Here is a 15,893-nt window from a genome sequence, read left to right on the forward strand (position 1 = left end):
AAAAACCATTAATAAATATATAAAGAGCAAAGGAGAAAGAAATCCTAATATATCACTAAAGAAAACCAGAGCTAAGACAAGACAGGATCAGAGAAAATCTGCAAACACCCATAAAGCAAGTCATAAAGTAGAAATAAATATGTATCTATCAATACTTAGTTTGAATGAGAGTGGCCTAATGCTCCACTCAAAAGACACAGGGTGACAGAATGCACAGAAAAACAAGACCCATCTATATGCTGCCTACAAGAGATTTTAGACCTAAAGACACCTACAGATTGAAAATGAAGGGACAGAGAAACATCTATCATGCAAATGGTTGTCAAAAGAAAGCCAGGGTAGCAATAGTTACTTCGGAAAAAACAGACTTTAAAACAGAGACTGTAAGAAGAGACATTATAATAAAGGGCACAATCCAATAATAAGATATAACCACTGTAAATATTTATGCACCCAACACAGGAGCACCCAAATACATAAAACAGTTAATAACAAACATAAAGGAACTAATCGATAATAATACAATAATAATAGAGGATTTAACACCCCACTTACATCAATGGACAGATCACCCAAACAGAAAATCAACAATGAAACATGGCTTTGAATGACAAACTGGACCAGATGCATTTAACAGATATATTCAGAACATTCCATCCTAAAACAGCAGAATATACATTGCTTTCAAGCGCACATGGAACCTTCTCCAGAATGGATTATAGCCCACAAAACTAGTTTCAACAAATTCAAGAATATCGAAGTCAGGACATGCATCTTTTCTGACCACAACACTAAGAAACTAGCAGTTGTGGGACGCCTGGGTGGCTCAGTCAGTTAAGCGTCTGCCTTCGGCTCAGGTCATGATCCCAGTGTCCTGGGATCGAGTCCCACATGGGGCTCCCTGCTCAGCAGGGAGTCTGCTTCTCCCTCCCCCACTCCCCCTGCTTGTGTTCCCTCTCTCACTGTCTCTCTCTCTCTCTGTCAAAAAATAAATCTAAAATCTTTAAAAAAAAAAAAAAAAGAAAGAAAGAAAGAAACTAGAAGTTGACCACAAGAAAAAATCTGGAAAGAACATAAATACATGAAGGTTAAATAACATGCTATTAAACAATGAATGGGCCAACCAGAAATAAAAGAAGAAATAAAAAAGTACATGGAAACAAATGAAAATGCAAACACAACAGTCTAAAACCTCTGGGACGCAGCAAAAGCAGTTCTAAGAAGGATGTTTATACCAATACAGGCCTTATCTCAAGAATCAAGAAAAATTTCAAATAATCTAACCGTACACCTAAAGAAGCTAGAAAAACAACAGACAAAATCCAAAACCAGTAAAAGGAAGGAAATAATATAGATTAGAGCAGAAATAAATGACAGAGAAACTAAAAATAAAAAAAAAACAGATCAATGAAACCAGGAGGTGGTTCTTTGAAAAGATCAATAAAATTGATAAACTTCTAACCAGACTTACTGAGAAAAAAAAAGAGAAAGGACTAAAATAAATAAAACCACAAATGAGAAAGGAGAAATAACAACACCACAGAAATGCAAACAATTATAAGACAGTATTATGAAAACCTATATGCCAACAAATTGGACAACCTAGAAGAAATAGATAAATTCCTAGAAACATATAAACTACCAAAACTGAAACAGGAAGAAATAGAAAATGTGAACAGACTGATAACCTGCAAAGAAATTAAATCACTAAGAAAAACTAACAAACAAAAAAACTCCCCACAAACAGAAGTCCAGGACCAGATGGCTTTACAGGCGAATTCTACCAAACATTCAAAGAAGAGCTAAAATCTATTCTTCTTCTTTTTTTTTTTTAAGATTTTATTTATTTATTTGAGAGAGAGAGAATGAGAGAGTGAGAGAGAGCACGAGATGGGGGAGGGTCAGAGGGAGAAGCAGACTCCCTGCTGAGCAGGGAGCCCGACGTGGGACTCGATCCCAGGACTCCCAGGATCATGACCCAAGCTGAAGGCAGTCCCTTAACGAACTGAGCCACCCAGGCGCCCCATTCTTCTCAAACTATTCCAAAAAAATAAAAGGAAATACAGTTTCCAAATTCATTCTATGAGACCAGCATTACCCTGATACCAAAACTGGATAAAGATACCACTAAAAAAAAAGAACTACAGGCCAATATTCCTGATGAACATCGATGCAAAAATCCTCAATACAATACTAGCAAACAAAATTCAAAAATACATTAAAAAATAATTCACCACGATCAAGTGGGAAATATTCCTGGGTGTAAAGGTGGCTCAATATTTGCAAATCAATCAATGTGACACATCATCACATCAATAAGAGAAAGGATAAGAACCATATGATCATTTCAACAGATGAAGAAAAAGCATTTGACAAAGTACAACAACCATTATTGATAAAAACCCCCAACAAAGTAGATTTAGAGGTAATGTACCTCAACATAATAAAAGTCACATATGAAAAACCCACAGCTAACATCATCCTCAATGGGGAAAAACTGAGCACTTTTTCCCTAAAGTGTGGAACAAGACAAGGATGTCCACTCTGACCAAATTTATTCAACACAATCCTGGAAAAGTCCTACCCACAGCAGTCAGACAACAAAAAAAAATAAAAGGCATCCACATCAGTAAGGAAGAGGTGAAACTTTCACTTTTTGCTCCTGACATGACACTATATACACAAAACCCAAAAAACTCTACCAAAAAACTGTCTGAACTGATAAACGAATTCAGTGAAGTTGAAGGATACAAAATCAATGTATAGAAATCTGTTGTATTTCCATACACCAATAATGAAGCAGCAGAAAGAGAAATTAAGAAAACAGTCCCATTTACAATTGTACCAAAAATAGTAAAATACCTAGGAATAAACCTAACCAAAGAGGTGAAAGAGCTGTACTCTGAAAACTATAAAACAATGACAAAAGAAATTGAAGACTCTATGCTCATGGATTAAAAGAACAAATACTGTTAAAATGTCTATACTAGCCAAAGAAATCTACACAATTAATGCAATCCCTATTAAAATACCAACAGCATTTTTCACAGAACTAGAACAAATAATCCTAAAATTTGTACAGAACCACAAAAGACCCCGAATAGCCAAAGTAATCTTGAAAAAGAAAAGCAAAGGGGTGCCTGGGTGGCTCAGTGGGTTAAGTGTCCGATTTTTTATTTCAGCTCAGGTCATGATCTCAAGGCAGTAAGATCAAGCCCAGCATCAAGCTCTGTGCTGGGCGTGACCCTGCTTGGGATTCTCTCTCTCCCTCTCCATCTACCCCCACCCCCATCACTCATGTGTGCGTTCTCTCTCTCTCAAAAAAAAAAAAAAAAGAAAAAAAAGGAAAGCTGGAGGCATCACAATTCTGGACATCAGGTTATATTACAAAGCTGTAGTAATCAAAACAGTATGGTCCTGGCATGAAAACAGACACATTGATCAATGGAACAGAACAGAAAACCCAGAAATAAACCCACAACTATATGGTCAATTAATCTTCGACAAAGGGGGAAAGAATGTCCAAAGGGAAAAGGACAGTCTCTTCAAACAAATGTTGGGAAAACTGCACCACTCTCTTACACCATACACAAAAATAAATTCAAAAATGGATTAAAGTCCTAAATGTGAGACCTGAAAACATAAAAATGTTAGAACACAGGCAGTACCTCTTTGACACAGGCCACAGCAACTTTTTTCTAGATAGATCTCCTGAAGCAAAGGAAACAAAAGCAAAATAAACTACTGAGACATCAAAATATAAAGCTTCTGCACAGCAAAGGAAACCATCAACAAAACTAAAAGGCAACCTATGGAATGGGAGAAGATATTGGTGAATGACATAACCTTTAAAGGGTTAATATCCAAAATATATAAAGAACTTCTACAACTCAACACCCAGAAAACAAATAATCCAGAAGACATGAACAGACATTTCTCCAAAGAAGACATACAGATGGCCAACACACAGATGAAAAGATGTTCATCATCACTTATCATCACGGAAATGCAAATCAAAACTACAATGAAATATCACCTCACATCTGTCAGAATGGCTAAAATCAACAACACAGGAAACAACAGGTATTGGCGAGGATGTGGAGAAAAAGGAACCCTCTTACTCTGTTGGTGGGAATGCACACTGGTGCAGCCATTGTGGAAAACACTATGGAGGCTCCTCAAAAAGTTAAAAATAGAACTACCCTACTATCCAGCAATCATACATTGGGTATTTACACAAAGAATACAAAAACACTATTTCAATGGGATACAGACACTGCTATGTTTATAGCAGCCTTATTTACAATAGTCAAGATATGGAAGCCCCCTCAAATGTCCCATCAATTGATGAATGGATAAAAAAGATGTGGTATCACTACATCAAAAACTAATGATGTACTATATGGTGACTAACATAACATAATAAAATTAAATTAAATTTTAAAAAAAGATGTGGTATATACATACAATGGAATATTACTCAGCCATAAAAAGGATGAAATCTTGCCATTTGCAATGACATAGATGGACGTACAGAATATAATGCTAAACTAAATAAGTCAGAGAAAGACAAATACCATATGATTTCACTCAGATGTGGAATTTAAGAAACAACACAAAGGAGTAATGGGGAAAAACAAGAAACCAAGAAACACTCTTAATTATAGTGAACAAACTGATGGTTACCAGAGGTGAGGAAATGGGGGGTTGGGTTAAATAGGTGATGGGGATTAAGGAGTGCACTTGTCATGATGAGCACCAGGTGATGTAAGGAACTGTTCAATCACTCAATTGTGCACCTGAAACTAATATAACATTTAAAAGAAAACATGCTTACACCTAAATAAATAAATAAATGAGTGAAGTATAGTATAAAATGGCATGATGCTTACTCCTAAGAACTAGGCTCTTAGGTAAGTCAGGTTTAACTAACCCTAGGAATAGTTATGACATGGTAATTGTGAGATCAAGTTATTAAGTTCTCCCAAATAACCAAAAGAAAAATAATCTATGCTCTACTGATTATAATATATATGAGAATCAGGTATTAGAAACAAAGAGTTGTCAACCCGGATATCATCAATTAAGTGTCATGTTAAATAGACTAAAATGAAACCCACAACTTTAACACTGAATCACAAAATATTTTGTAAAATGTTATAAACATAAGAGAAATTAATTCTTTAATCAATCAGAGAGCAAAATTTTATTGTAAGCCTACAATGAATGAAACACAAAAAAGAATAAATATCTAGAATAAGACTCAGAAGACCAGATACAGATAAAGGACAGTTATTAATGGGGTGGGAGTGGGCGCAATGGGTGAAGGTGGTCAAAAGGTATAACCTTCCCAAGGCACCTGGGTGGCTCAGTGGGTTAAAGGCCCGACTCTTGGTTTTGACTTCGGTCATGACCTCAGGGTCATAAGATTGAGCCCCACACTCATCATGAAGTCTGCTTGAGATTCTTTCCTCCTCCCCGCACTGCTCCTCCCCCTGCTCATGCATGCGCACACTCTCTAATAAATAAATAAAATCTTTAAAAAAAAAAAAAAAGGAACAAACTTCCTGTTACAAAATAATTAAGTCCTGGGATTAATGTACAGCATGGTGACTATAGTTAATAATACTGTATTACATATTTAAAAGTTGCCAAGACAGTAGCTCTTAAAAGCTCTCACCACAGGAACAAAAAAAATTTGACTGTGTGGTGATGGATGTTAGACAATGGTGAGGTAACCAAAGCCTACTCCTACAAAAGTACAGGTGAACTCTTAACCTGCTATCCCTGTGCTGAATATCATGTTCTCTGTAGCAAATTTCAATACCTGAGCCAAAGGGTAACAGGCAAATTGAGCAAACAACAACAACAAAAAAGAGAGATTACAATATTAATATCACACAAAACAGAATTCACAAAGAAAAACATTAAGCTGGACAATGGGGCCATTTTTACACTGAGAAAATGTTAAACTTACAATGAAAGTTAACTCATATAATCCTTTATATAAGTAATAAAAGATAGCAAAAATGTGTAACACAAAAATTCTTAGAAATTAAAAGAGATATTGAAGAAATTGCAATAGTAGTGAAAGACTTCAAAATATCTGAGTATCTGACAGATGATGGAGGTAAAATGCATGTATTTGGAGGATCTAAACAATAACTTTAAAAATATAAACTTATCTCTTTCTATCCACAGAGAATCTAACCATTCCTACCACATCCAAGGAATATTCGCAAACACTTAGCTTCTCTACTTTCTCTATATCTCTCAGGCTTATCTTATAGTTCATTTCCTTCCCCATCCAGCTTAACTTCCATGGTCCGCTACGCCAACGACTTTCTTACACTCTCCAACTCCTTTACTTCAGTGAAATTCCACTGCATGTGCCTATAGAATACCAACCTATGATTAATCCATCTGCCCACCATCTTTGTGCATTTTTTAAAAATTTTAAATAACTTGATATCCCCTTCACCAATCCACAATCCACCATCTACCCACTGTCTTTGTCCAGGTTTAGTATGTGACTGGCTGCTAAGTATCACTGCGGGGAAAGGGATATCACATAACTGTGAAGACTGTGTCACCACAAAAGTGTATGTAATCTCATTGCTTCACACAGCCATTTAACATCTATTCACTGAGCATTTAATATGTTCCAGTTCCAGTACCAAGAACTGATGACAGAAGGATAAACAAACAGTGGAACTTAAACTAGACAAGGAGCTCAGTGTCTAATAACAGAGACAGATATAAAACTAAAAATACAATTATTTAATTTCAATTGTACTAAGTGTTTCTAAGGAGAAGAATATAATGAGAGTATACTATAGGGGAACCTGATCTAGTCTGAAACATCAAGTGACACTTAAAACTGAAACCTAAACTATTAAAAGGAGTTAGGTAAAAAGGATATGGGAGGTGAGGAGGTACTGGCCAAGGAGGAGGAATGAGTGTTCCGGGCATAATCATCAGAACATGGAAAGTCCTGGAGACATGTGAACACATGATATATTTGAATAATTGAAGGAAGCCTGGTTTAAATGAGGCAGAGGCAGGGAGAGAAAAATGGTGTGAAATGAGGTATGCATGAATCAAGTCACTGGAGATTTGACGGTCATGCTGAAGATTTTAATGCTCAGAGCAAGGGGAAACTTTAAGGAGCTATAATCAAAGAAATGTGAAAATGTATTCGTGGTTTTTAAGTATCATTCCATCTGTAATGTGGAGAATGGACTGATGGAGGCAGAGACTCCTGTCAAAGGTTTCGGTTGTAATCCAGGTATGTTAAAATGGCATAGACTAGAATGGTAGCAGAGGAGAACCAAGAGAAGTAGACAGATTAGGAGCTAATTCATTGGACAGTGGCCAGCGTGAAGTAAAGGGATGAGGTGGAGGCAATATCTGCCCATTCAGGAAAGAGAAATATATCTCTAGGTTTGGGGTAGAAGAAGAGATCATGAATTTAGTTTATGTCAGTTCAACATGCTTGTGAGATATCCAAGTGGAAGTGCCAACTAGACAAGCTGGATATAAAGGCCTAAAAATCAGAGGAAAGGTAGATAAGCTAGAGATACACATTTAAGAATCATCAGCAAATGAGTGGTAAATTAAGCCATGGCCTGGAGAAAATTGCCAAGAGACAAAGTATGGTAGTGAGAAAAGAAGGCGGACTAAAAGGAGCCTTGATGACCTCCCAACAGTTAAAGGGCTAAAGGTCAGGTGGAAAAAGCCAAAAAAAAAAAAAAAAAGAAAGAGGAGGCAGAAGTAGCAGCCAATAAAGGAGGAAACTAAACTACCAGAGACTGTTCCATGAAAGTCAAAGGACAAAATGCTATAAGAAGTTGCAAGTGCTCAACTGTGAGAAGTGCTGCTAAGAGGGAAGGGACTGAAAAACAACCAATGGGCTTGGCAATAGTGAGATGACCAGCCACTTTAGTAAGGCTTCCCTGGAGCTCTGATAGGATGTGGCACCAGGCTAGAGCAGTCTAATGAGTACCTGCGAGAAAAGGAAATGGAGGCAGCAAATACAGAAAGTTTCAGCATGAAGGAGAGGAGAAAAAAGGGGTGAGACAAGAGATAAAAGGACAAGGAGAGAAAGGGTTTGAGTTTTTACTGTTCTCATTTAGGATGGAAGAGAAAAAAGCAAGTTAAATACTGACTGGAGAGGAATCTAATAAGGAAAATTGAAGACACAGAAAAAAGAAGAATTTCCCATCACAACTTTGACCTTCAGGGCTGTAACCTCCAACCCATACCTCATATTTTTCAAAAATAAAAAGGGCAAAGAACCCATCAAAAGGAATTTCAAATCCTCACCACAAATTTCTGCCTTGATCCCATCTATTCTTGTTCTTTTTGAAAGTCAAACTGAAAAACCTTTCTTGCAACTGCAATCATTCTTGACCTCTCCAATACTGTTACTTCTTCCATGGCTTTCAGGATGTTCCTATTCTCCTGGTCTTCTTCCTACCTCCACGATTATTCCTTCTCTGTCCCTGGACCTATATTCCTCTTTCTTCTACTGTGACTCTCCATATATATAAGTATAAAGTTTATTTTCTTTTACTGCATGTCATACCTTTCTTTTTTTTAATGCAATTTTTATTTTTTTAGTTTTATTTTATTAGTCACCATACATCATTAGTTTTTTAATGTAGTGACCCACGATTTTTAAGGAGATTTTTAAAATTTAAATTCAATTAATTAACATATAATGTATTAATAGTTTCAGAGGTACAGGTCAGTGATTCATCAGTCATATAATACCCATTGCTCATTCCATCATGTGCGCATCACCCAGTTACTGCATTCCCCCACCCCCTTCCGCTCCAGCAACCCTCAGTTTGTTTCCTATGATTAAGAATCCCTTAATATTGTCTTACTTTTTCCTCTCTTCCCATATGATCCTGTTTTGTTTCTTAAATTCCACATATGACTGAGATCATAGGATAATTGTCTTTCTCCGACTGACTTATTTCACATAGCATAATACTCTCTAGTTCCATCCATGTTGTTGCAAATGTCATGATTTCATTTTTTTGATGGCTGAGCAGGGTTCCACTGTGTATATATATACTACATTTTCTTTATCCATTCATCTGTCCACCAACATCTGGGCTCTTTTCATAGTTTGGCTATTGTGGACATTGCTGCTATAAACATTGGTGTGCAGGTGTCCCTTCCAATCACTACATTTGTATCTTTGGGGTAAATACCCAGTAGAATAACTGCTGGGTCGTAAGATAGCTCTATTTTCAACCTTTTGAGGAACCTCCACACTGTTTTCCAGAGTGCCTGCACCAGTTTGCATTCCTACCAACAGTGTACAAGGGTTCCCTTTTCTCTGCATCCTCGCCAACATCTGTTATTTCCTGACTTGGTAATTTTAGCCATTCTGACTGGTGTGAGGTGGTATCTCATTGTGGTTTTGATTTGGATTTTTCTGATGCCGAGTGATGCTGAGCATTTTTTCATGTGTCTGTTGGCCATCCGTATGTCTTCTTTGGAGAAACGTCTCTTCATGTCTTCTGCCTACTTCTTGATTGGATTATTTGCTTTTTTGGTGTGGAGTTTGATAAGTTCTTTATAGAATTTGGATAGTAGCCCTTTATCTGATATGTCATTTGCAAATCTCTTCTCCCATTCTGTTGGTTGTCTTTTGGTTTTGTCGACTGTTTCCTTTGCTGTGCAAGAATGTTTTATCTTGATGAAGTCCCAATAGTTCATTTTTGCCCTTTTTTCCCTTGCCTTTGGAGACTTGTCCAGCAAGGAGTTGCTGCGGCCAAGGTCCAAGTTGCTGCCTGTGTTCTCCTCTAGGATTTTGATGGATTCCTGTCTCATATTTAGGTCTTTCATCCATTTTGAGTCTATTTTTGTGTATGGTGTAAGGAAATGGTCCAGTTTCATTCTTCTGCATGTGGCTGTCCAACTTTCCCAACAACATTTGTTGAAGAGACTGTCTTTTCTCCATTGGATATTCTTTCCTACTTTGTTGAAGATTAGTTGATCATAGAGTTGAGGGTCTATTTCTGGGTTCTCTATTCTGTTCCACTGATCTATGCTCTGTGTTTGTGCCAGTACCATATTGTTTTGATGAATAAAGCTTTGTAATAGAGCTTGATCTGGAATTGTGATGCCACCAGCTTTGGTTTTCTTTTTCAACATTCCTTTGGCTATTTGGGGTCTTTTAGGATTATTTTTTCCAGCTCTGTGAAAAAACTTGATGGTATTTTGATAGGGATTGCATTGAATGTGCAGATTGCTCTAGGTAGCATAGACATTTTAACAATATTTGTTCTTCCATTTCCATGAGCATGGAACATTTTTCCTTTTCTTTGTGCCTTCCTCAATTTCTTTCATGAGTAGTCTATAGCTTCCTGAGTACAGATCCTTTGCCTCTCTGCTTAGGTTTATTCCTAGGTATCTTACGGTTTTGGGTGAAATTGTAAATGGGATCAACTCCTTAACTATCAACTCCTTAACTTCTCTTTCTTCGGTCTCATTGTTAATGTATTGTTGATCGTCTGCTTAGATGATCTGTCTATTGCACTGAGTGGTATATTAAAGTCCCCTACTATTATTGTATCATTATCGATGTGTTTCTTTAATTTTGTTATTAACTGGTTTATATAATTCACTGTTCCCATGTTAGGGACATAAATATTTACAATTGTTAGATTTTTTTTTTTTTTAAAGATTTTATTTATTTATTTGACAGAGAGAGATACAGCAAGAGAGGGAACACAAGCAGGGGGAGTTGAAGAGGGAGAAGCAGGCTTCCTGCTGAGCAGGGAGCCCGATGTGGGGCTCGATCCCAGGACCCTGGGACCATGACCTGAGCCGAAGGCAGACGCTTAACGACTGAGCCACCCAGGCGCCCCTACAATTGTTAGATATTCTTGTTGGATAAACCCTTTAATTATAATATAGTGTCCTTCCTCATCTCTTATTAGTCTTCAGTTTAAAATCTAATTTGTCTGATATAAGGATTGCCACCCCAGCTTTCTTTTGATGTCCATTGCATGATAAATGGTTTTCCACCCCCTCACTTTCAATCTGGAGGTGTCTTTGGGTCTAAAATGAGTCTTTTGCAGACAGCATATCAATGGGTCTTGCTTTTTTATCCAATCTGATACCCTATGTCTTTTGATTGGGGCATTTAGCCCATTTACATTCAGAGTAATTATTGAAAGATATGAATTTAGTGCCTATTACCTGTACAGTCACGGTTTCTGCATATTGTCTCTGTTCCTTTTTGGTCTATGTTACTTTTAGGCTCTCTCTTTGCTTAAAGGATCCCCTTTAATAGTTCTTGTAGGGCTGGTTTAGTGATCACATATTCTTTTAGTTTCTGTTTGTCCTGGAAGTTTTTTTTTTTAATCTGTCCATTTTGAATGACATGCTAGCTGGATAAAGTATTCTTGGCTGCATATTTTTATTTAGCACCCTGAATATATCATGCCTGTACTTTCCGCCTGCCAGGTCTCTGTGGATAGGTCTGCTGCCAGTCTAATGTTTCTACCCTTGTAGGTTACGGACCTCTTGTCCCAAGCTGCTTTCCCAGGATTTTCTCTTTGTCTCTGAGATTTTCAAGTTTCACTATTATACGTCAGGGTGTTGACCTATTTTTATTGATTTTGAGGGGGTTTCTCTGTGCCTCCTGGACTTGAATGCCTATTTCCTTCCCCAGATTAGGAAAGTTCTCCACTATAATTTGTTCCAATATACCTTCTGCCCCCACTTTCCTCTTCTTCTGGGATCCCAATTATTCTAATTTTGTTTTGCTTTATGGTATCACTTATCTCTCGAATTCTCCCCTCGTGATCCAGTAGTTGTTTATCTTTCTTTTTCTCCGCTTCTTTTTTCTCCATTATTTGGTTTTCTGTATCATTAATTCTCTCTTCTGCCTCATTTATCCTAGCACTTAGAGCCTACATTTTTTATTGCACCTCATTAATAGCCTTTTTGATTTCGACTTGGTTAGATTTTAGTTCTTTTATTTCTCCAGAAAGGGATTCTCTAGTGTCTTTTATGCTTTTTCCAAGCTCAGCTAGTATCTTTATAATTGTTATTCTGAACTTTAGTTCTGACATCTTACTTATGTCCATACTGATTAGGTCCCTGGCAGTCAATACTGCCTCTTGTTCTCTTTTTTGAGGTGAGTTTTTCCATCTTGTCATTATTCCAGGAAGTGGTAGCTTTTCTATTTCTAGAGTTGCAGTTATTCTTTTCTTAGATCTCTGGTTGAGTTCGCAGGTGTTCAGAATGATTTAATAGCTATCCAGCTGAATTCCTAGGTCCAGACGAAACTAAGGTCTCCTACTTCTCCACCATTTTGGACTCAGACCTCCATGTCACACCTTTCAAAAAACATTTTCTCACATCTCACTTTGATCCTTATTTGTTGAACTGAGAAATCTCAACTCATTGAGATATAAACAAAGAATACTTTTATGTTTTTCCCCTATAACCTTAGTTGAATACTAAGTTGAATACTGAACCTGCTGAGTATGCTCAGTGAAATTCTACAATTTTTCAGTTATATTGAATTATCAAAGGTTTTAAAATCCTATCTATAGATAACCCGCCTATTAAGCACAAGTGAGAATTACATGATTTTTAGCAGATGCCTGTGGTGGAGAAGGGCATGGCTTATTCTCACTGGGTCCCTTCTTCTTCCCCTGTACTCTTCTTCTCACTCTCCTACATTCACAAGCTTCTATCTTTTGCCATATGTAGCAGCTGTGGGAACAGAGCAATATTCAACTTACAAGAGTTGACCAGATATTAGTGATGGATCTGCTACAGTCATCAGCCTGTCCTTCTCCAGTGATGCTGACTGCCAAAAGAGTCAAGTGCTGCCAGGCAGAAATATATCCCTAATCTTTCTCTGACTCAATCTGAGGTCAGTGGTCTCTACTGATCTCTGCAGTACATGGTGATTTCTGCACAGGTAGCATATGTGGTTCTCTAAGCAGTGTTCAGGTTCACCCTGGCTCCCTCTGCCCCAGTAGTATCTGTCCCCCCACCACTCTTTTGCATATTCTCATCTAATCAAGTGCCCCCATAGAAAGCCCCTATGACTCCAACATCTTCACCAATGTCCACACTTCTTCCTTCACATAAATCACAAGACTCACTGAGGTTCCACTTTACCTGATTACTGAGAACTCACATCCCATCTCCTTCCAAGGCATACTACCCATGAGCTACTCCAGCAAGCCTATTGTGTTATGAAATCTCTAAAGCAGATGTATACACCAGCTTCTATATCCAATATTCCTGATCCACACATCCAGTTTCCCCTGGGTTAAAATGGGAAACAAGGAAAAGAAAGTACAATCTGTACCCATCATGCTATCCCGCAAACTCGCTGGACACATTCCAAAAGCAATCAAAATCAGTCAGCACAGCAAAGATCCAGCCAGAGAATAAGAAGCCAGTCTCTCATTCTTGCAGCCACACTCACAAACTTTACAAGAAATTCAAACCCCACCTCAAACTTTTGTGAGAACAAGTTGAGAGCCTGGCTACCACTTCATTAACTGGGTACTCTCTAAAAGGCCTTCACCCATCCTCTAGCCCATCTCTTTATAAAGGAGAAGGGGAAATGCAGTGGTGATGGTTAGAGTACAGTTTTGCTGGAATGTCAATTTGTAGTAATTCATGCAGTGAAGAGGCATAACAGGCACATGTTCAAACTAAGTAACAAACAAAAAAAAACACAACTAGAAATTTAGCCTCTTCTGATTATAGAGCAGGGCTCTGGTCAATAATCCTAGCTGAAATAAAAAAGATACTTTCCATATCATGCTATACTTAGCATGCGAATTACATAATACAGATGTTATTAACTGCATTTTACACATGACACAAACAACTGAATTGTGATGACGTTACAAGACTAAAACACAAAAACCACAAATAGGGATAAATCTTGTCAGTGCGTCCACAAAACAAGGGTTCAATCTACCTGGACAGTGAGGAAAACCCTCTGGGTTTTGGATCTCACAGAGATACTAATCAAATGAGATAAGGGATAATTGTTTTTATAGTGAAAACAGAGCAAGACAAAAATAAAAAAAGAATTCTAGTTATCATATACCCAGCATATGTTTAGACCAAATGGTAAACTATATCTTTTTACATCACCACCTCTATGTCCTGGGTGGAGAAAGAAGCAGAGTTGGGTATGAAAATAACTTTAAGTGGCACCTGGCTGGCTCAGTCGGAAGAGCATGCAACTCTTGATCTCAGTGTTGTGAGTCTGAGCCCAACGCTGGGTGTAGAGATTACTTAAAAATAAAAATCTTATAAAAAAATAAAATAACTTTTAAGCTCTCATTTTATTTCTTGGCATAGCCTTTTGAGCATCTCAGAACAGTACAAAAAATAAAGAACACATCTCTACTACTCTCCCTTTGTCAAAATGTTCTCCATTTCTGTGATCTACAACTTGCATAAAAAAAAAAATCTATTATTACTGAATTTTCACCAAGAAAGCTTTGGTAGATGGATGAGAGAGCCAGAAATTCAGACAGGTACAAGGGTCTCTGCTCATCACAGAAACATGATTGCAATTGGTCAAATTCACTTCTGTAAAGAAGTACACATTTTATAAACAAATTTTATTTCTTCAATCAACCTTTTGTTATTTTTAATTACAAAAATCAAAGAATCTCTGATCTAACTGATCTGTATGGCTAACTTAGAAATTATCTAGGCCCATATGTTCACTTTTTTATAGAAGAAACTATAATCTAAAATTAAGGTCAGTAGTGTTTTCTACCACAACATGCTGATTCATTAAACTCCAAGCTTATGATTTTGTTTAAACTTACTTTCTTAAAATGTAAAAAGTTTCACATGGTGATAGTTACAATATTACTTGTGACAACCAAACTATAAATTTGGAGGATTTCAGTTACTGTTCATTCTGAAATCCGCATCTGATCAATCATATTTTTAGGCTATTCTAAAACCTATTTTGGCTGTTTCCAATTTTAGAGGAGACACAGCTGCTGTTTCAACACGTAACTTTTCTTTGACCCTTCATATATTTCATAGGTTAAATACCGAATGCCAGGGTTTTCAGTCCTGTTCACTGTAGAAACACAAGCTAACTGTGTAATATTTCTCTGAAGATGTATCACTCTGGTTTTTCTCAAAATAATTTTGTTCAGTATAAAGTAATATAGTATGTAGTTTCTATTTTCTAAAAGACCAGGCTTTTTAGTGTATTTTCAGAGACAGATTGCACTATGTATCTAATATCCTATTACAAACACAAGGTTATCTGAAATTAGAAAATACACCTTACAATGACATCCCAATCCCACCCAGGACTGTTTATGGTTAGCTATCAATCTCACTTTTCCCTGACCACAGTGAATTAGAAGAGTGATAAGTATCTCAGCAGAAAGGGAGCAATGTCCAATTAAAGACATTAAACATGAAACCAAACAATGTCAAAATCTCACTAGTGCCACCTACAGTACTGGACAATGCAGATAGGAGAGATTTTTAAAAATAATTTTGCGTATCATGGGGGTGTGTGTGCATATTCATCTTTTATGATTTCTTGCCCAGGGCTATGTACCAAATCTTGAATATTACATAATTAGATAATGCAAAAAACAAGAGTATTCAAAAAATCAAAACCAAAAAAACCTGAAGCACTCATAGAAGCAGGGTAGAATAGTGGTTCCAAGGAGTGGGGAAAATAGATGTTGGTCAAAGGGTACAAACTTTCAGTTATAAGATGAGTAAGTTGTACAGCATGGTGACTACAGTTAATAATACAGTATTGCATACTGATGTTAAATGATATGGTCAGGTGTAATAAAAATGGGAGAATTTGGCTTTAAATGGATTACAAAGTCTCA

At 37.0% G+C, this 15,893-nt stretch overlaps 1 protein-coding gene across 6 annotated transcripts in view; it reads right to left on the reverse strand.

Annotated features, from left to right (window-relative positions):
* The window catches only part of SCAPER (S-phase cyclin A associated protein in the ER), a 529,442-nt gene that overhangs the window by 483,893 nt on the left and 29,656 nt on the right, over positions 1 to 15,893 (reverse strand). The window lies entirely within an intron of this gene.

Source organism: Halichoerus grypus, chromosome 8 (assembly GCF_964656455.1).
Source record: "Halichoerus grypus chromosome 8, mHalGry1.hap1.1, whole genome shotgun sequence".
NCBI lineage: Eukaryota > Metazoa > Chordata > Mammalia > Carnivora > Phocidae > Halichoerus > Halichoerus grypus.